Source organism: Panthera uncia, chromosome X (genome assembly GCF_023721935.1).
Source record: "Panthera uncia isolate 11264 chromosome X, Puncia_PCG_1.0, whole genome shotgun sequence".
Lineage (NCBI taxonomy): Eukaryota > Metazoa > Chordata > Mammalia > Carnivora > Felidae > Panthera > Panthera uncia.
In genome coordinates this window covers 9,529,030-9,551,366 of record NC_064817.1, presented here as the reverse complement: position 1 = coordinate 9,551,366, position 22,337 = coordinate 9,529,030, and the positions used below count along the sequence as shown (strand labels likewise).

At 47.1% G+C, this 22,337-nt stretch overlaps 1 protein-coding gene across 8 annotated transcripts in view; it reads right to left on the bottom strand.

Moving 5' to 3' along the window:
• Positions 1 to 18,840, bottom strand: part of RAB9A (RAB9A, member RAS oncogene family) — a 22,656-nt gene extending 3,816 nt beyond the window's left edge. Inside the window, exons 1-4 of one of the 8 annotated variants that reach the window (XM_049643451.1) lie at positions 18,661 to 18,840; positions 15,105 to 15,194; positions 3,163 to 3,255; positions 2,048 to 2,242 (exon numbers count right to left, since the gene is read on the bottom strand). The gene's annotated coding sequence lies outside the window, so the exon portion shown is untranslated. Of the gene's footprint in view, positions 1 to 2,047; positions 2,243 to 2,665; positions 2,694 to 3,162; positions 3,256 to 15,104; positions 15,195 to 18,660 lie in introns of all 8 variants that reach the window. The other 7 variants (XM_049643450.1, XM_049643455.1, XM_049643454.1 and 4 more) reach the window with 7 other exon arrangements.
• Positions 18,841 to 22,337: the final 3,497 nt, after the last annotated feature.

Below are 22,337 nucleotides of genomic sequence, written 5' to 3'. Positions count from 1 at the left end.
AGAGGGGGAGGGAGAGGGGAGGGGAGAGGGGGAAAGGGGGAGAGGAGGAGAGGGATGGGGGAAGGGGAGGGGGGAGAAGGGGAGAGGGACAGGGGGAGGGGGGAGAGGGAGGGGGGGAAGGGGAGAGGGGGGAGGGGAGAGGGGGAGAGGGGGAGAGAGGGAGACCAAATCTAAAGCAGGCTCCAGGCTCTGAGCCGTCAGCACAGAGCCCAACGTGGGGCTCAAACTCACGAACCGTGAGATCACGAACTGAACCGAAGTCACACACCCAACCGACTGAGCCACCGAGGTGCCCCGAATTTTAATTTTTTTTTTAAATTGTAACTGATTTAAATAGCCACATTTAAAGACACAATGACTGTAGTGGCCAGTACAGTTCTGGAGCAAAAATGCTCACTAACATGAAAGTGGATACTGGGAATCCCTCAACGGGAAGGCAATGAAGACATGAACAATAATGGTTAAACTGACTAGGATGAATCTGCAAAATCAGTGCAGTAAACATTATCTGGCTATCTCCTGGTTATGTGCAAACGTGAGCCGGTATTATGAAATTAAACGCTTCCTGTAATGTGTAAGAATTCTGCGCTCCCAACTACATGTTACACGATTCTGGTAAAACCTGTAGCAACCTGTCCCTCTTACTGGTTCTTTAACATTTCTACTAATTACCACTATAACTGATACAATTTAAACCGGCCAACAAAACTGTGAGGCAATCGAAGTACATACCTCTTGGAGACGTTTTTGACTTCAATGGATCACTCTGCTCAAAGCGCAAACTAGGTTGGTGTTAGAGGGGAAACTGAGACAGTCTCAAGGCCCGCCGCCCACCCCCCCACCCCCGACACATGTATGAATCGGTCCCTTGGCTTAATTCTTTGCAATCCTGCCTGAACAGTTTCGATTTACAGAAAAAAGACTAACAAAACCAAAAATGCACACCAGCTATTCTGACATGGGGAAAGCGTTGGGCTAATGCCCCATCCTTAACGTTCCTCGGTGGTTCTCCAGACATTCGGATCGGAGTCCAACTTCTAAGACAAGACACCTAGCCTGGCTCCCCATCTTTGGCTTCAGTCATCTGGAAACGCACGGTCGGGTGGAACTGAAATTCCATTCCACTCGCTCGGCTCCCAGGCTCTCCCTTGCCTCTCGCCCGGGCTCACGCTGCTTCCTCTGCTGGTGACCCTGCCCCACTTCACCCCAACCACCTCGGAACCACGCGGCACCGCCACCACCTACACTGAGAACCTTCCCCGGAGGCCCCCATCCCGACCGAGGTTGTTCCTTTCACAAGATTTTCAAGATACGTGAACACAAAAGTCCCATGCTGTGGTATGGGGACGTAAGAGATGTGCGTGATTCCCAAAGACCATTCATCCCAGTATTCGAGTAAGTCTCCAATTATCTTACCAGACACAAAGTTTTACCGCACGGCATTCACTGAATTGTTAGGATCTCCACATCGAATTATAAACCAGACGGTGCAATCTAAGAACCTCCACCCCGGTGACCGGTTGCACGTATCTACCAAATTAAGCCTTAGAAATTCCTTGCGATTTGCCATTTATCATTTTATCAGCATACTCTGACACAGTTCTTTTCTTTTTTCGTAATAATGTAGGATCTCCTAGTTTGTGCCATTACTCTGATTAAACAAATTTGGGGGATGCTGGACCCACGCACCAGGAAGGAGGGTACGATTCTGTACATTTCCCATGTATGATTTGGGGCCTCCCGGACATCCTATTTGCAAGTATGCTGGCATTCGCTAAAACAACTAAGCTATATACAACCATTTCTGATTCTCACTGTACAGTTGTCTACAGGCATACACGTGGTATAGATAATTATAAAAACTATCTTCTTTCCCACTGAATCGAACAAAAGCTAGCTTCAGATAAGCTACACAAGAACATAACCATAATTGGCTTACAGACCCTAAAAATGTCCCTTTTCTTTTCCAAAAATAGTAAAATGCTTTGAAACTTCAGTATAAGCTGAATGAATAAAGGTATACTGTTATGTTATTTTCAGAACTCACCTGAAAACGTAATGTGAAGTCTTTTATACGTCCCAGTTTGGAATGACTGCCCCAGGGCAATAATAATAATCCTCACCAAGGTTAAAACATGACTTTAACAATTCAGCTAAATTCGATAAAGAAACCTGAATAAGAAAGCATATTACATAGGTCATAAATGTTACCTTAATTGTTCAGTTCAAGCAGCATCATTATCTGCAAAGAAAAAATTAGGAAGCTCACCTTAGCAATGCACTTTCAATTTGCTTTCATAGTTTTAAGAGTAAAAACAAAAACTAAAATGTAAATAAATATCTGGCTGTATTAGCAGCTAGATTCTTCATTTAAAAGGAAGACCAGCAGTGGGGTGCCTGGGTGGCTCAGTCGATTAGGCGTCTGACTTTGGCTCAGGTCATGATCTCACGGCTTGTGAGTTCGAGCCCCGCGTCAGGCTCTGTGCTGACAGCTCGGAGCCTGGAGCCTGCTTCAGATTCTGTGTCTCTCCCTCTCTCTCTACCCCTCCCGGCTCGCACTGTCTCTCTCTCTCCAAAATAAATAAACATAAAAAGAATTTTTTAAAGAGCCTACATCTAACTAAAATAAAATAAAATATAAAATAAAATAAAAGGAAAACCACACCTGAAAGCTGTCCATGACCTTTCTCAGCCTAAAAAAAAAAAATCCTAGAATCAATATTACACTTTAATCATCATTCTTTCAAGAAGTTTTTTGCCTACCCACCCTTCTCTTCAAAGTTTCACACTCAGACAACTATAAAATTTTATTAGGATGAAAATGAAATTAGGGTTCTTCAAAACTTGCCCAAATTTTGAGGGGCTTAGAATATAACCCTATTTCAAAGAATTAAATAAACTGAGCACAAACAAGGGGAAAAAAAGGGTCTCGAGGGGGAGGCGCACCAATGCGACACAGGCAATGCTGGGCTAAGGCTAAGGCAGCGCATTGTCCAGAAGCTTCTGGACAGCCAAGGCAGAGGGGAAAACTTTCCCGCGACAGAATCTAGCCCACCGTCAGAACGGAGAACAGTTCCTGGCACAGAGGCCAAGGGTACACACCCCGGGCCAAGCTACGTGCCCTCCTGAAGCTCACGGGACAATGGCCACAACAGTACCCACCTCCTAGGACCGTTGGGAAGAGTCACTGGGACATGGACAAGGGAAAGGCGTTTCACCAAAGTGCCAGGCTCATGATAGGAGCGCAGGAAGTTTCTGTGGAACAAACACAAGAAGAAGTCTTCACAGGCGGTTTTAAGGAAAGGTTGGTTTCTTTCAGGACTATCTCTCACATCAAATTGCACTAAGAGCCCCGGGCGGAACAAATAAAGAGGATTATGCAGGCAAACACGAGGAAGCCCTAGAGACCAAATTCAATGTGAAGGTTTCGGAGTGACGGCCTGCCTATGCGAAGCTGGGCTAGCGCACCAGCCTCTCTTGATCTAAACCAAAAGTTTTACACCCCCCACACACATCTTTTTTAAGCACAGGGCATCTTTGTGGAACTTACAGACAGCAGCTCGTAACTTATAAATGCCATCAACAAATAAATGAGACTCTACAAAATGCTGACATCTGGGGTTCAAGATACACTAACGACAGCAACAACAAGCACAACAGCTACCACGGATGAAGCGCGTAAGCCATTTACTCCGCTTCACTGCATCCATTCTCAAGTGTCTCCCTATGCCTACATCACAGACTAGGACACCGACTCAGAGAGGTCTACGACCTTGCTTGAGGTCACACAGGTAGGAAAAGGTGGGGAGGGAGATCTCAAGGCAGCTGACTTACTCACCCCTTAGGTACAGCTGCCTTTGCAGTTATTTGCGAGGGTTTCCTGTTAGCTGTTGGAATGTTAGCTGCAGGTGGAATGAAAATAAGCAGCTGCAGAGCTAAGGGTCTTTCACCTGTTTGCTTTATTTCAACAGCTGCACAAAAACAACTGGGCGCGGGGGGGGGGGGGGGGGGCGGTGTCAGTCGGTTGAGCGTCCCTCTTGATTTCGGCTCAGGTCATGATCTCATGGTTCACGGGATCGAGCCCCGTGTCGGGTTCCGTGCTGACGGCGTGGAGCCCGCTTGGGATTCTCTCCCTCCCTCTCCGCCCCTCCCCCGCCCCCACACGTGCACACTCTCAAAATAAATAAACCTTAGAACAAAACAGGTTAACCTGACAGACTAGGAGTATTCAATCCATTAGCATGTGATATAAATAAAGCGCATCTAACTGTGGCTAAGTTTTAACAGAGTTTCAGTAGTTTAATCATGTTTTGAACGACATGTCTGCAGAACTCTGAAGCATCTCCCCAGAAGCCCAGAAGTTCCACGGAACGAGCGGGAAAGCAGTTTTTCAGCAAGCACTTAGTGGGGCCTCCCGCGTGCCAGACACTGAGGATGGGGCCACACCTAGTCGCTGCCTTGTGCAACCGGGGTTGGGGGAAGTGACAGCCTGCACGCAAACCCGTATGCGTTACAACGTGGCAAGACCCACAAATGAAAGGTACGTGGCAGACAGTGCAAGTGTTCCTCCTCAACCAAAAACCGAAGCCCAGCTTAGACAGTGCGGGGGGTTCTGCCCAGAGTCCCCCTCGGTGAGGGGCACGCCGTGTGCACACCTGTGGCTCCCTCAGGCCCAGGCCCCACGTGTGACATGTCAGGGGGCCCCACGTGATCCCAGGCGCTGGGGGACTTCATTTCCGTACACCACCATCCTGTGATGCCGCCAGCTGCGTCGCCCGCTGCTCAGAGGCTCAAGGCCAGAGGGAAAGTGGTGTGTTCAAGTGTGTTAGAGCCTCCCCGCCAGTTTCCAGGGTGAGCTCTTCCCGAGCCACGTCTCAGTGATCGTTTTGGCCACATGCTGGTCCTCAGAGCGCAGCCTCACCACGCCCTGATTCTGCCGCAGGGGGATCTGATCCAGGGTAAGTGGGTCTGATCACAGGCTAAGCTCGGCAGCAGGAGGAGAACACTCCAGAAAGGTGGAGGGGGCCGCGGGGCCGAGGCAGCCTGGCCCAGTGGCTCCAGGCAGGGCCTGGGAAGGCTTTCTGCCGCCACCCTCACAGCGACGACAGCACCGAGACAGCTCCGGCAGCGGGCCACCTGATGGGACATGGAGTCCACAAAGGTTAAGTGGCTGAGGGGAGGGGAAGAGGACGGCCTCGGGTAGAGCTTCAGTGGATGCCCTTAGATCCCTCGACTACCGATGGCACCGGCCGGCTCTGGGACTGCAAACTGGCTTTCGTGCCTTGCGGGGGATCCTGCAGCAAAACATTCACACCGAGGCTTTGCGCCTCACCTCGCTCCCTCTGAACTCTTCCTCTTGCTCCTTAAGTCGTGCTCACCCCTGTAGACGCAGCTGATCCCCCACCGAAGCCGCCTCCCCCACATTCCTAAGACCCTGCACAAACCTCCAAGTGCAGAGGTAACGATGCTGAGATCGCCATGCCCACATGCCTAATAAAAAGGAATCACGCTCTCTAAAACAGTTCGGTTTTGTGGAAACGCATTATACCATCATAAAAATGCCCATACTTTCCCCCGAGTTATCAATTTTCTCAACTATAGCAAAAAATATATCCCTATACTCTTCTCAAATCATCTCAAAAAGAAAAAAAAACTTGCAAAAATGTGAACGATAGGGCAAATGCCGATGCCCTAAACGCCTAACTGGGGGTGTCCTGCAGCCCCGAGGAAGCACGGGGACGCGGGACGGTTAGAAACGGGCTACTGCCGAGAGAGAGAAAATAGCACGCGCACCGCCATCACACCATATAGAAGCTTACAGTTTATACGAAAGTCTGCAAGAAAACCCAGACCATCAATACTGAGTTCAAGCTTCAAAGTTTCGATTTGATTGCAAAGTCACTTTTGTTTATCAAAAGTATTTTTTTAAAGCTTCATTTTCCCTTAAAGCCTAACCTTGACGGTATGCTGCGATTAAAAATGAAACGGAAATCATTTTCTTTTAAATTTTCTTCAAATACTGCTATCCACCAGACCTCAAGTACAATGGCTTCCTAAATTTTTCTGTAATTCAGGTTATATTAAAAAATAACTCGATGACACAAAAAACAAAAGGAAAAAAGATAAACTGAACTTCACCAAAATTAAACTTTTTAATTTTTTTTTTAAAGCAGGCTTTATGGCCAGCGTGGAGCCCAAAACAGGGCTTGACCTCATGACCATGAGATCAAGACCTGAACTGACGTCATGAGTCAGGTGCTTACCTGACTGAGCCACCCAGGCACCCCTCAAAATTTAACATTTTTGTGCTTCAAAGGACACTATCCAGAAAGTGAAGACAACCCACAGGATGGGAGAAAACATTTGCAAACCACGTACCTTATAAGAGACTTGTATCCAGAATATATAAAGAACTCTTACGACTCATCAATAAAAAAAAAAAAAATTTTTTTTTAAATGGGCAAAAAACGGTCAACATCATTAGCCAGTAGGGAAATGCCAATCAAAACTACAACGAGACATCACTTCATACCACCAGGATGGCCACAATCAAAGAGACAGACAATAACGAGTGTTGAGGAGGAGGATGTGGAGAAACTGGAACCCTCCTACACTGCTGGTGGAACGTAAAATGGTGCAATAATGGAAAACAGACCAGCAGTTCCTCAAAAAGTTAAACATAAAGTGGGGCACCTGGGTGGCTCAGTCAGTTGAGCATCCGATTTCGGTTCGGGTCACGATCTAGTAGTTCAAGAGTTTGAGCCCCACCTCCGGCTCTGTGCGGACAGCTCGGAGCCTGGAGCCTGGAGCCTGCTTCAGGGTCTGTGTCTCCCTCTCTCTCTGCCCCTCCCCTGCTCGTGAAATGAAAACATAGTCCACACCAAGACCTGTACATGAAGGTTCACAGCAACATTATTCATAATAGCCAAAAAGTGGAAACCATTCAAATGGCCCTCAACTGAATGGATAGTAAAGTGTGGTGTATCCATACAATGGAAGATTAACCAGCCATAAAAATGAAGTACTGATACAGACAACAATGTGGATGAACCTCAAAAACATTATAATAAGTGAAAGAAGCCAGACACAAAAGGCCTCATATTACATGATTCCATTTATGTGTCACGCTCACAACAGGTAAATCCATGGACAGAAAGCAGATTCGTGGTTCCAGGAAATGGGAGTGGAGAGGTAAATAGGGAGTGACTGCTAATGGTACGGGGATTCTTTTTTTTTTTTGGGGGGGGGGTGGATATCCTGGAATTAGTGGTGAGAGCTGCACAAGTTTGTGAATATACTAAAAGCCAAGGAATTGTATACATTAAAAGGGTAAATTGTATGCTATGTGAGTTATATCTAAAGAATAGTTAACTAGAATTTAAATAAGAATTTGGAAGAAAAACAAACTATAGTATGCATATGGCCTAAGAATTAGCAATAAGACCCTAAAATCAGATTTATGCAAAGCCACAAAGGATCTTTGTCCCTTCAGCAGTGTCCTTTTAAAGAAACCAGTTATGCACACAATAGGTCCCTTAGGGCTACAATACCATGTACTGGCACAAACACACTTGTATACAGCACACATTACTCTGAATGGGAAAATGGAGAAGTAGGTCATGGCAGGAAAGAAAATGAACCATGTTTTTGGAAGAGCCCTCAAAACTAAAGGTAAAAAGAGAGCTTTGTATGTCAACCCTTTTCTTTTTACAACACGATTTTTCCCATTTTTCTGCTGTGTACTGTCTTATCTTAACTATCAGTTGTTTATTAAGGGCAGTTTATCGGCAGTACCATTTTCACTGGCCTGTCCCAATCCCTTGCTGGTTTCCGAAGCCATATACTACAATAAACTGGGGGGGGGGGGGGGGGGGTCAGATCCAAGCCCGGAGAATATCTAAATCTCCACTAGGAATACCTGCAGGGATTAAAGGCAGACATGTTTTTTATTGTTTGTAGATCTAACTGCCTCCATTCTAGACAGATAACTAACTCCATTTATTTCCTCATTATTATTATTAAAGGTTTTGAGCATGGCATCCACAGTGCCATCCAACCTCACTTACAAGCATGTCCCAGTTATATGCCTACAAGTCACTGTCCCCACACCCTTCAGAGGCATTTGCAGTTTACCTTGCCTGGGAGTTCCCTCCCTACACCTACAGAGCTATGAAAATCCTAGTCACGCAAAGGCTTCGTTCAGATCACCTCACCCAAAAAGCCCGCTGTGGCCCCAAAAGCCTAATGGTTCTCTTCTCTTCGCCATCCCCACCGGATTACAGCTTTCACTCACACCCTAACCACTGTCAGTCGCGCATCTGTCTCTTTCCTAACTCCAAACTCAACTCCCTGGGAGGGACACACAACACCTAATTCCATCCATTCATTTGTCCTTTCTTGGTTCTGCAACATCTCGTACAAAACTTTACATGGGGTGAGGTAGCAAATAAAGGCAAAATCGAGAACAAAGAGTAAATTACTTCCTCCTTTATTCTCGTTATTCTATTCTTATTCTTCTAATCGTACTTTCCACACTTAACAATTCTTTGTTTCTCTATTCAATCAGTTCTTCCCCCATTCTATTTTTGAAGTCTGTTACACTGTGTGGGAAGGGACCAAAAAACTGATTCTTACTTGCAAGTCTAACAAAAACGCCACTTTAAAATAAGTACTTCTGACTGCAACAGGGAGCTGGTGAACATTAAAAAACAACGTTCCTCTAATAAGCGGCCAAAAGGAGAGTAGGCTGGGTTTGTGAACTGCTCTTCTCAAAATTTCAGATTTGGAACACATAACGCATACTTTGTAACCCCTTGACTAGTTCTCACTTCCAAACACTCAAATTGAATTTATCACTCTTGGTTTAAATTTAGGAACATTTTTTTCCCTCTCAAACTCACACATTCCTTTTGCATTTACCCTGAATGTCCTACTTAGACACATACCACTTACTCTGAGGCTGAAAGGAACTAACCCAGGAAACAAAAGCACGGATGATCCCTGAATGATGTCTATTGTCGCTTAGAGCTGTGATCGTTTCCTTGTGGTTTAATATCGGTGTGTCTCACTTAACAGCCTAATTAATCAGTTCCACTCTGTTCCCAGTCTTCCTGGGTTGTCTTGCTGAAATGCATGAGCAAGAAGCAAGCCAAGGAAGTCTCTAAGTCTATTGGGTGCCTAGCTCTACAGCAACAGATCGAGACACGAGCACGCGCACGCGCGCGCGCGCACACACACAGAAGAATTAAGCAAAATACCATAGGAAGAGACCAACTTGGAGGCATAACTTGCCAACTGAAATAAATTACCTAGCCGACCACTGAGCCCAGAGAAAGTGAGAAGGAAAAAACTGTAAACCAAACTACACTATCACGATGCCAGAGCAGCACACCCTGTTCAAAGAACTCGTTTCAATAAGCACTCTTTTTTGAAGATAAGTCCTCTAATTAAACTTCTAAGAAACATATACTCACAATTTTGTTTACAACAAGGCACCCCTGTAGTTAGCTATACAAACTAATCATTAACAGTGGTGGAGAGAGAGTGGAGGGGAAAGAGAGGTTAAGGAACAAGTCTTCTTAAACCATCCTGAGAACACAGAGCACCGCGGTCGGACGTAACTTTCTGCAGTGGGAATACTCTAGAAGTGCACCATCTAATCTGGTGATCATCAAGCACACGTGGCTACTGACCACTTGAAATGGGACTGGTCTGAGGAACTGAACTTGCCATTTTATTTCATTTTAATTGGTTTGAATTTAAATTGCTACATGAGTACTGGACGGCGCGGGTACAGACTGCTTACTTGGGAGCCCATGAAGGAGCTGCAGGGGGAAACCGCACCTTCTAGAATGACACGTGAAAATAAGGATGAGTGTGTGGACTCAAGCGTGTGCTTCAGCTTTTCTCCGGAAAGAGTACAAAGGGTTTCATCTGACTGTTAAAGGGATCTGGAACGATCAATACATGTCCAGATCATTTGTGTGCGCTTTTACGTTATATATATACATATATATGCATATGTATGTATCTCTCTGTATGTATACGTACCTATCTATAGATATATTGATATATTGTTTTAAGGTAAACTCTACCCTCAGTGTGGGGCTCAAACTCACAACCCTGAGGTCAAGAGTCACATGCTCTACTGAGCCAGCCAGACACCCCCACATCATTTGTATATCATGTGTGATCCATTTGTGTAACTCCTAACACCCTCCAGACTTTCGTCTTTACTTGGCATCACCATTTCCCCATGCTCCCCCTCACCTGCGAGACTTTATTAATATTACACTTTGACCATGAACTGTGACAGTTCAGTGAACAGATTTACTCACGGGAAACTGTTAATCCTGGAAGTGAGGATTCTGTTTTGTTCTGTTTAATGAGGTCCTGAAAAGGAACACGCGTAAATCAACCTGTAATAAGACACTGACCTGTGAAAGGCACTTAAAGTGCTTAATAATAAAGAAAAGAGTAGGGATAGTTGAAGGTTGCACTATGAGGGGCAGAATTCAAAGACAAAGAAACGGATAAAGGTCACAAGATAGAAATACTGGAAATTCTGGCTAGGTATTTCCGGAAGGAGACTGCATTGTGAAAGAAATGAACTTAAATATGCATGTTAGAAAAATGCATTAAAGCAGCAAAACACAAATTAAATGTGATCTGCAATGATCTGCTGTAACTGAAGAGAACACTGACTGCCTCCTCAAGTCAGATAAGAAACCAGGGGTCTGTAATTTGGAGCAGAAAAGGGTAAGGGCCGGAGAACTCGCCTAGAAGCCCAGGGAAGAGTGAGTACACAAACAATGCCCACAAGACGTGAAACCACAGCGAAGTAAAACTTCTTGGCTGTTAAGAAATTAAGTAAGAGGAACGGGGATTTCCCAAGATGTATTTCAAGAGGACAGCTATATGTCTAGCATGTAGGACTCAACTAGACTAGACGCTCCCATTCTGCGGGGTAGTTGGCACCAGGTCAAAAGCAGAAGAAATGGAAGAGCACTGCAGGCGGCTTTCGGGAAAGTTCACTTCATCCCACTTCTCCATCAATCATGTCCGTTTGCCCCAACCAAGGTACCGAAGCGGACTTGGCTTACGAACAGGCTCCCGAGCCCAAACTCACTCCGCCATCAGTATCTGTTTCACCTCTACACGTGACCGCCCCTCTACGCCGCTCCCCCCCCCACAGGCTGCCAACTTCTCCATCCCCATGAGTGGCAGCAGAAGTGACCAGAGACCTCCTAAATGCCAGTCCAAGGGCTTCTCCTCAGTCATCATCCAAACGCCCTAAGGTACATGCAGCCCTAAAGCAAAGAGAAAAGTGCTTCTCTTGGGACTTGGCTATGCACGCTTCCAGAAAACACCTTCACAGTTGACCAGTGTTCCCACGGGAAGCCCACCTAGTAAGCAGTGAATTCTCTCAGATGTAGCCACTTGTCTGGATGTACGGGACATAAAATCTCAAAGGGTACTCAAGACTTTGTTTTTAAACAAATAAGGGACCGGAGGCCCAACTGGGAAAGGGTCTTAGGAAGTATCACACCTCTAGCTGGAGGCATAGGTGGGACCCGCAAGTGTTAACCAGGACTCCATTACTGCCTCTGTAAGGTCTACACAGCCTGGCAGCGACCTTGAAAATACTTGCTATTTAATGGTCCATAAAACGCCCCTTAGCTTTCTGCAACTTAGATGGCTCCCTCTCCCAACAAGCTCTCAAAGCAGGTCTGTGGCAAGGCGGAAGCCCTTACCTCTTCCCAAACCACTTCTTCCCGGTTATAAAACCCAGTGATTCCTGAAGCCCCCCTCCTCAGGACAAGAATTCCAACCCCTTTTACAGTATGTTCACCTGGTACGCTGATGGCAGTTCAAATTCAACATCTACAAAACCAAGCGAGTTATTTCCCCCACTTCGAAAAATCTTTCTTCTTTTGTCTTCTCCGTTCACCCACACAAGAAAGCGTCTACTTCCTCCCCACCTACCGCCATTGTCGTTTGCTCAAATAACCAATGCTACGACCATAATATCATTCGCCACCACTATTTGCTGAGTATCTACCAGGTACCTGGCATACGGCACCTTCAAATCACCTGCAAGTTGATTTTTTATCTCAATATTTTATGTCTCGATAAACACAAGTTCACAAAGATTAAGTAACCTCCCCCAGTCTACTTGAACGGGGCGGGTCTACCACGTGTTCCCTTCACTCCCACCGAATGACAGAAAACATCTAAAAAACATACTAATCCAAAAAGACAAGAGGGAACAACTGTAGACGAGAGCAATGAAATTGGGTGGGAAGCACATGTTCCAGTAAATGCCAAACTGAAGAGGCAAGGAACCCTAACTGTGGGAGAAGCATCTAGCAATGAGAAAGCCCATTCCTGGGGCAGACTCCAAGAGGCACAGGCCGGAGAGAAGCATGCTGGCACTTGTGGACGCTTACCGAGACAGGCTGGCCGGGCTGGAAGCACAAGGGTTTGTCCTGAAAGGCCGCAGAGCCCACGGCCACCCGCTCCACACCTGGCGGTTCCCTTCTCCACTAAAGAAGCATGTGCAGCAGAAGATGGGGATAAAGGCATAGGGACAGGGGAGGGAGGGTCAAGGGACAGTCCGCATGGCAACAGGGGCAGGGCAGGCTCTTCTCAATTTCTGCAGGAACCACCGAAGAGCTGAGTGTCTGCAAGGCACCACGCAAACCGGCGCCCGAGGGGGTTCACGGTTTCCACGTTAGATCGGACATTCCGGTCGAGGACGCTGCTAGCTTTGCAAAGCTGGGTTTTCCAGGGCTGGTGTGATAAAAATCAAGTACTGCTCAAATATTAATGTGGAACAGGATATGAGGGTGGCAGCTGTTTGCTCCAAAACAACAACTTAGGAAACCTCACTTCAGAATACTAGTACTCAGGGGCGCCTGGGCGGCTCAGGTCATAATCTTGCAGTTTGTGAGTTCGAGCCCTGCGTCGGGCTCTGTGCTGACGGCTCGGAGCCTGGAGGCTGCTTCAGATTCTGTCTCTCCCTCTCTCTCTGCCCCTCCCCAACTTGCTATCTGTCTGTCTCTCTCGCAAAAATAAATTAACATTTAAAAATTGAAATGAGAGGGGCGCCCGGGTGGCTCAGTCGGTTGAGCGGCCGACTTCGGCTCAGGTCATGATCTCACGGTCCGTGAGTTCCAGCCCCGTGTCGGGCTCTGTGCTGATGGCTCAGAGCCTGGAGCCTGTTTCGGATTCTGTGTCTGCCTCTCTCTCTGACCCTCCCCCGTTCATACTGTCTCTCTCTGTCTCAAAAATAAATACAAAACGTTAAAAAAAATTTTTTTTAATTGAAATGAGAATACTAGAACTCATTCCAGATGTTCTGCATTCACCAACGTGTGGTCCTCAAGCAGTTCTTCCACTGTTCTGTTCTGACTTCCGACTAAACCAAGTAGCTATTTTCCAGTATGCCCATCCCATCACAGCGCTGATGAAATACAAACGTGTGAAACTGCACAGACCACAGCAGCCGCCTAGCTGCACACGGCAGCCCAATGAGTTCTGACTTTCCTGAACCTGTTACGTCATTTCAACACTCCTCTAAGTGTTCTACACAGCGAGTTCTGGAAAGAGAAATCTGTAAGGCTTTTTCCAGGCTTCTCGAACACTGATGATGCAACCACTCTTCCGAAAACTACGTTCTGAAAACTACCTTGGACTCTGTACCCAAAAACCGGGTCCAATTCGCAAGAACTTGGAATTAAGGCAGTTTAGTTTACATTGAACTGCCAGTTCAGTTTGTTGGCTCACACCGCTCCGCCGTCCCCCACACCTGGATAATGAATGTGGCCATGGAATGAAGACGTCAAGTTGTTCCACGCCGATTCTCCGGCCGCGGCCAAACAACAGCATGGACTCGTAAGGCACCGGGCCTTAGACGAAAGTGGCGTCTGTGTCCAGACTCGCCACCCTGAAACGAGCTGGCTTCGGTGAGGCCGGGATGTGAAACCTCGACTGCCTGTTTCATGTCTAGCTTTCTTTCAAAATACGAAGCCACGTGTCTCACGCGGTCACCTTACTTACGCCCATTTACTTCTGGCTGTCCTCTCTATGTTCACCACAGGCAACAGGATTCTAAACCCTGAGTCCGCCATGGTCACAAATTAACAAACAGTAACGGAAGAATACAGAATGTGGACATACCCAGAGTTCAACTTTCACAACCGTACCATATCAAGATTCACTTTGGGAACCAGATTTCTCCCCCCCCCCTCCGCAAACCTGTCCCCCCGCAGGCCTCACCTCTCCCAGCAGGAGGCAGCCAGGCCTCCCCCACCTACTTACACAGCCAGGAGTCCCAGGCCCCCTCCCTCAGGCATCCTGACCTTACATCTGCATCACAGCTTTCCAAACTCCCGGAGGCGTTTTATGACCTCACACCCCACCTCCCAAATCCCCGAATAAATGTTCTCTCTTGATGACCTACTTAGTCACAAGCCCTGTTTTCCGGCCCTCGGTTTTGACTGACCAATTTATTACCTAGCTAGCTTTCAAGTGAGACGCGTCTCCCAAACGCACGCACACTTCCATTTGCCTGATTTCCTCCCGCTGCTTAACTAGCAAATTGCCTGAAGCAGAACCACTTGGAAGCCAATCATCTGGTGTCTCCGCTCGGGTGTCCTATAATCTCACAGAGGTTATAAAGCACAACCATCTCATTTCACGAAGAAAGAAATGGGGTGACCTAGCTGGGGCAGAGCGGCGGGCCAACTACAGATGGAGCAAGACTCGTCGGAGGCCGAATGGATGTTCTTCCTGCACCGATTCCTCTTGACCCTTCCCAGAATAAGAGCCCTGCGCTCAGGAAAGAACGCGGATCCCGGTGTCAGAGCCCGTGTGATAGCAATCACTTTGAGCTGAACACTTCAGCATCCCCTCTGCCCCACTGGAGACAACTCCTGTTAAGAGGCAGGGAAATATACTAACAAAGAACACACTGTCCAGCAGCACGGAGTCAAAAGCAAAGCTACGCACAAAAGACACACGCTGACTGCATGAATAACACTTTCACAGTGATTCCGAAAAGGAGAGCCCAGCCTGTGTGACTCCTCCTCTCAATCACTTACCCCCAAAGTTCACCCAGTAGTTACATCCACCACCAAAATGAAGAGGTATATACTGAAGGGCCCGGTCTTAGACACGTACGGTGAAAATGGCTGGAAGACACCAGAAAGAAAATGATGCAAAAGCCATTTTTAAAAATGTCATCATTCCTTTCTGGATTTCAACGATAAAAACGCACGTATAACTGTTGTCTACTAAGGCTAAATCTACGGCAGAATTTTATGCCCAACAAGAATGGCTTCTCGATTGGATTCTTGTAAATATTCACACGCGGTCAACCTAAAAACCTATCAAAAACGCATCAACTCTTCCCCATTTCATGTAGGTCCACCCCACGATAAATGCCCTTCAGGTACCTGTGTGTGGGTGTGTAGCTATTTTGTTTGTTTTTTTTTTTTTTTTTTGACACCTAGCCCCACCCTCAGGAGCCCAGGCAATAAATTTTGTTCTAGGACAAAGTGAGAACCTGCTCTTACGCTTGTGATTAGACTGTAAGCTTCGCTGAGTTGGGCACTGCCTACTGCCCTTCATATCACCAGCACCTCCGTATCAGTGCCCGACAGATTGCCCATAAACAGACTGTTTACTGACAATTGCAGTAATACAGAAACCAAACCACTCAGTCTGTTTCAACAGCTCTGAATTGTTCTCAAGTCCTTTTTGACACTTCTGCCTTAAAAAGAAAAGATTCTGCTATCAGAAATTATTTGCTCACAGGGCGCCTGGGTAGCTCAATCAGTTAAGCGTCGGACTCTTGTTATCAGCTCAGGTCGTGATCTCACGGTTATGAGATAGAGCCCTGTGTAAGATACAACATGGAGCCTGCTTGTGACTCTCTCTTCCTGTCCCTCCCCCGCTTGCATTCGCACTCTCTCTCTTTCAACATAAATAAATAAACGTTTAAAAAAAAAAGGGGGAGTGGGGGTTGGGGCACTTGGGTGGCTCAGTGGGTTAAGCGTCTCACTCTTGGTTTCGCACTCAGGTTTGTGAGTTTGAGCCCCACATTGGGCTCCATGATGACAGTGAGAAGCCTGCTTGGGATTCTCTCTCTCTCTCTCTCTCTCTCTCTCAAAAATAAACTAAAAAAAAAAAAAGAATATTTTAAAAAAGGGGGAGGGGGGCACTGGGTGGCTCAGTCGGTTAACCGTTCGATTTCAGCTCAGGTCATGATCTCACGGTTCGTAGGTTCGAGCCCTGCTTTGCCAGCTTCCAATTCTGTGTCTCCCTCTCTCTGCCCCTCCCCCACTCATGTGGGTGCGCGCTCTCTCCCCCGCCTCTAAATAAATAAGTAAACATTAAAAAAATCTTTTAAAAAAGAAATTATTTGCTCACTCCTTAATCTTTCAAATGAATAAGCCTCTTGGTCAAGGGAAATCTCTCCAAGTTCTCAAACCTTCCCTACTGCTCTTTCTTAAAATCACGAGGAAGTACCCTCAACAGGAAAATGACACTGCATTGGAAGAACTACAGAAGCGCTGGAACGTGAGCCCCAGGGTTACACAGACTGCTGCAAAGCAGGGTTTCTCACCCCTAGCACTAGTGACATTTGGGGCCAGACCACTGTGTCGCCGAGGGCTGTGCTACGCCCTGCAGGACACTGGGCAGCACCCGGGCCTGTACCCACTAGATGCCAGCCTCTCTCCCTCTCGGGGGAGAACCAAAAATGCCTCCAGGCACCGTCAAATGTCCCCTGGGGTTAGAACTCACTATGGCTGGCTTTGGATCTTGCCCTGCCCTCTCACTGCCTGCGTGACCCGGGTAAACAGACCTAACCCTCCTCCACCTCCCAGCAAATTCATCAGTAAAATGGAGCTGACACCACAGAAACGTTGGGAGAATGAAATAAAATGAAGTACGAACACGATTTATACGCATATAACATTCAGTGCCAGAGTGACTGCCCGAGCAGTGTAAGAAATGAGGGGAGGCTAAAAATCAGCTTCTAGAACCAAAGGAACTTGGCCTCAGGCCTCCAGAGTACTGTAGCCCCCATGGGAGGAGTGGCGGGGTTAGGAAGAAACGGAAGAGACAAGCGAGGATGGAAAAGAGGAAGGGCACTAAACTATTTCCCCAACTTCCAAGGGAGTCGAGGCCAATGACGTTCTTAGTTTTTCTCTGGTCTACTCTCTCTGACCTCACAAACGACAAACCCCAAATATCCCCAAATCAGAACACTCTCCAAAATAAGTCACCAAGCCAGAAAGCGTTTCGTATAAAGCAAGAGGCATTTACTTCGGTGTCTGCACAGAAATACTGAAAGCACCCAGCGTTCTTCGCTTTGGGAATCTACAGGCCATAGGGAGAGTTACAGACAAGTCGCGATGATCAATTTCAACAGAAGCTTCTGAAAGAGAAACTACTCACACCCTTCTTAAAAGTCCCCCGACTGAACAGTTCTCCGTTTCCTTCATCTCTACAGTTTGGCTCCACGGAACAGTTTTTGAGATCACAGACAAGTTAGGGATTTTCCATCACGACGGGGCCAGAGACAAACGTGTGAAAACAGTTTCTTTTATTTGAAAAAAAGCAATCAAATGCTACTGATTTTTCTCGGCTCGCTGAAATATTATATAAAGAGCCCGTGGTCACATGACATTTTGGAAACTAGCAGAAAAGTCATTCCTCAAAGGAACCGTGGTCACGGGATGTATCGTCACTTAAAAGGAAAAACAACAACAAAAAGGCGACTAATACCTCCCCAACGATTTGGCCGGCGCTTTAAATTCTCATCTCGCCTCTCGACATACAAGGTTGGAAGAAAGGAACACGATTCTGAAAACTTAGCTTGGCGTCGCCATCAGATAACGCCCCAAACTGCCTCCAGCCCCTAGAAGTGGCTTTATAAACACTGCAAAGCCCTCACCGGGCTGGTCTTAACAGCAGGGCAAATGTTCACCGAGGCAGCATGGCAGAGGTCGCCAAATCAAACCGCGCGAGCGCCTTTGCTTCGTCTACATTAATCCTTCGGGGTACGGTTTGGTCTTGCGTGGCGTGGGGTGTGTGCACGGGTGTCCCCGAAGGGTCGGGGGAAAGGCTGGCGTTCTGTTGTGTGTCCCCGGAGGACTGGGCGTATTTCTCCGCGCGCGCGCGTCTCCCCACGGGTTGTGTGTGCGCCCGTCTCCCCCCCCCCCCCCCACTCCCCCGGCCCCGGGTACGTGTGTACGTGTCTCTCTCCCTGGCTGTTTGGGTCCGTGTGCGCCCCGGGTGTTTGTGGATCGCTCTTGCCCCGGGTGTGTGTGCGTGTGTCCCCGTGCGTCTTTCAGATGTTTGCGCGTCTCTCCGTGGGTCCCCGCGCGCTAGGGTGTGTGTCCCTCTCCCCGGGTCGTGTGGGTGTGGGAACTCGTCTTTTCTCCTGCGTCAGTCCACTAGGAGCCAGGAGGCAAAAAGCCGTCCCCGTCCCGGGACCGACGCCCGCCCCGCAGCTCCGCTCAGCGCGCGCCCCAGCTGCCCGAGGGCCAGGCCGCACTCGGGGTGCACGGGCCCCCCCCGCCCCGGACCCTGACGCGGGCGCCCCCGGCCCCCGGCCCCCGCCCCGAGGGGCGTCCGCGCTCCGCTCACCTCGTGGCCACGCAGAGGACGCCCGGGAGCTCGCGGCCGGCCCGTCCAGATGCAACGAGGAGGGAAAGTCGGGGACGGGCGGGCAGGAGGCGGCGGCGCTGCCCGGGTTCGACTCCGGCGGCTCACGTCCAGCACCAAGGGAACAACATGGCGGCGGGCCGGGGCGGGGCCCGGGGAGGCGGGGCCTCGAGGCCGCGGTACGCCCCGCCCTCACCTTCGCTCCTAGACCGCCTGTCCCCTGGCTCAACCGTGGTTTCCCCCGCACCCCCCCTCCGGGATCGGCCGCTCCTCGTGTGCTCGGCTGCGTTCCAGCGAGAGAGGGCACGGAATCCTAGTTATCTTTAGAAGTTTACTAACGTGGGCATAAACAGATCGCATCAGCACAATCGGGCTTTTGTGATTACCATAAGAAAACGAGTGTGCAAACGGCTGGATGGAAAATGGAAACAGCTGTGATATTGTGGCCTAACAGGCATCGTTAAAATTAAATTTAAAACTTCTCCGTAATCTTGTTAAAATGCTGCCTCTGTTAGCTCTAAATATAAAGCAGCAGTGGGCAAAGGCTGTATTGGAAAAGCTTCTTCTCAGTTCCTCACTTTATATATGGAGTTGAGTGCATCGCTCTTATGATACATGTCCCTGGAGACCCGAGGGACCTTTCAGTGACCTCTCAATATATTTCGTGGGGTGGATTTAGTTTGTTTATATCGCAAGAGAAGGGCCTCACTTTTATGATTTGCTGGGCCCACAATCATGAAATAACCTCTGGCTTTTTAGGGAGTCACTTCCAGGTAAAGGATCTAATGTAGTCTTTTCATTCAGCAGTAGAAAAAGTATATTTAGGAGAGTTTCTTGCAAGTATAAAACACAATTTTAGAATACCTGTGAAAATGTAATAAAGATTGAGTTCTAGATTGAGCTTAGATGAATTTTTCTTTTATTAAAAAAATCTATTTGGGGCGCCTGGGTGGCTCAGTTGGTTGAGCGTCCCAACTCTTGATTTCAGCTCAGGTCATGATACGAGGGTCATGGGTTTGAGCTTCATGGTGAGCATGGGGCCTACTTAAGATTCTCTCTCTCTCTCTCTCTCTCTCTCTCTCTCTCTCTCCCCTGCCCTTCTCCCCTGCTAGCGTGCTCTCTCTCAAATAAAAATTTTTTAAAAATCTATTTTTTATCCATGCAGAATTTTTCCCCAAGGAAATATGAGCAAAGTTTTATAAAATACAAATCTGTTGAAAGTAGGTAGGGGAAAGAGATATTCATTATCTTATTTTAAACACAAAATAATGAAAACTACAAAAAGGGGCACCTGGGTGGTTCAGTTGGTTGAGCATCTGACTTTGGCTCAGGTCATGATCTCACGGTTATGTGTCCAACTTTGGCTCAGGTCACGAATCTCAAAGTCTGTGAGCTCCAGCCCCGCGTCGGGCTCTGTGCTGATGGCTCGGAGCCTGGAACCTACTTTGGATTCTGTGTCTCCCTCTCTCTCTGCCCCCCCACCCCCCAGCTTGTTCTCTCTCAAAAAATCAGTAAACATTTAAAAAATAAATAAAGTAAGCCTTGGGAAATCCAAGAGTTTTCAAAAAAAAAAAAAAGTTCTAAGAAGGTTCTACAAGTTATTCATACGCTGTTCCAAAATGTAAGCAAGGCAGAGTGTAGCTTATACTCAGCACCTGAAGAATGAGTTACTTTTTCTGAAATAACTATTACTTAGACACTAGACAACTGACACTTAAGAATATTCATGCATTCTGGGGCACCAGGGTGGCTCAGTCAGTTGAGCGGCCAACTTTGGCTCAGGTCTTGATCTCAGGAGTTGGAGCCCCACAGCGGGCTTGCTGCTGTACAGAGCCCACTTCAGATCCTCTGCTCTGTCCCCCGGCCCCTCTCCCACTCATGCTCTCTCTCTCTCTCAAAAAATAAACACTAAAAAAAAAAATACTCATATTCTGGTCTCTCCCACCATTCACTTCTTTACCTAATTGATTGACAGTGCAACAGTAGGGTGGGTCAAAAGATTTTTCCCTGAAGGGCAAGTTTGGGGGATTTTTGTTGTTGGATGTGTGTGGTTGGCAAGCTGACACAAGTTAGATACGTGGTCTCTCTCTCTCTTGTTCCATGAACTTGTTTACTGATGAAAAACATTCAAAAGCTGACCTCATTTGGGGCGCCTGGGTGGCTCGGTCGGTTGAGCGTTTGGCTTCAGCTCAGGTCATGATCTCACAGTTTGTGAGTTTGAGCCCCGTTTCGGGCTCTGTGCTGACGGCTCAGAGCCTGGAGCCTGTTTCGGATTCTGTGTCTCCTTCTGTCTCTGTTCCTCCCCCGCTCGTGCTCTGACTCTCTCTCTCTCTCTCTCAAAAATAAATAAACATTAAAAAAAAAGTTGACCTCATTTGACTCACTTCATCTAATTAACATTATTGTCTTTCTATTCTGTCAACATCCACTGTGTCACTCATGGAGGAAAAAGAGGTCAAGGCTGCTAAGCATTAACGATTTCTTTCATTAAATGACACCTACTTATTACTGTGAGCACTGCGAGTTAGTACCCCATTTCCAGCTGGAGTCTGAAAAAAAATCATCTCTGGAATCTCTGAAGAAAAACTATAAATAAGTGGGCCCCAGACTCAGGTAGCATAAATATTGATGTAATTAAATCGACCATACTTCTCACATACAAGGAAAAACACAGAACTCAATGGTAGGCAATTTGACCATTAAATGACGTATCTAAATAATCAGAAATTTTATATTTTCCCTAAACCATCACCAAAATAAGAGATCTGTTCTCAATATTACATAGATGTACTTGTATAGCTGTACTAAGAAGAGAGAAAAGCATAAAAAGTAATTTGAAATCCATTATATTTGGCTTTAAAGTCAGAGGGAACATAAGCAACAACATCCAATAAGTGAAAAAGAATATTATCAAATATTATATGAAGGAAAGAATCCCACTTTGGTGGAGGAAACATTTCTTATATAAGTTCAGGAAATATTCAAAGATTCATCTAATCATTATTTACTTATATTTATACATTTATATGACACATACATTTTCAATATTCCAAACCAACGTCACACCCATCCTATTTGCCGAGAAACTAAATTCCGCATGTTTCTTACGCTAATGCAAACTTTTTATCCTGATCCTTAAGTCAGATCAAAAACTATGAGAAAATACCAGAAATCTGATTTCTTCCCTGCTTAGCTTAAAAAGGAAGACTAAATCAAAAAACAAAGAGTAGCATCGTCCTTAATCTGTATATCGTCAGCGAGAAACTTTCAGAATTTGCGATCTTCAGATTGAAGCGATCAAGTGGAAAGTCCGACTCGCAGCCGTGACGGAACGTATGTTCTTTCATGGGTCCCATGATTTCTGTATAGTGGTTGGTGTTCAACGGTTACCCGGGAATCAAGAGCCCCCAACATACTTCCTTCCATCGGCCTGCCCACTGTCAGAAGAGGGGGCATAAGAGTCAGGAGCCAACGCAACTGGCACGTTCCCAGTCTGTGGGTCACCACCACACCAGCCCAAACCCTTCCAATGCCCGCGGTATAGACACACATCTACTCCCTTCCCTTGGGTGGTCTTCGGATTTTGCGGGAAATGCAAAGTCATTTCATGCTAATACTTGGTGATTTGGCAAATATGTAGTGAGGGCCCACGCTGCTCC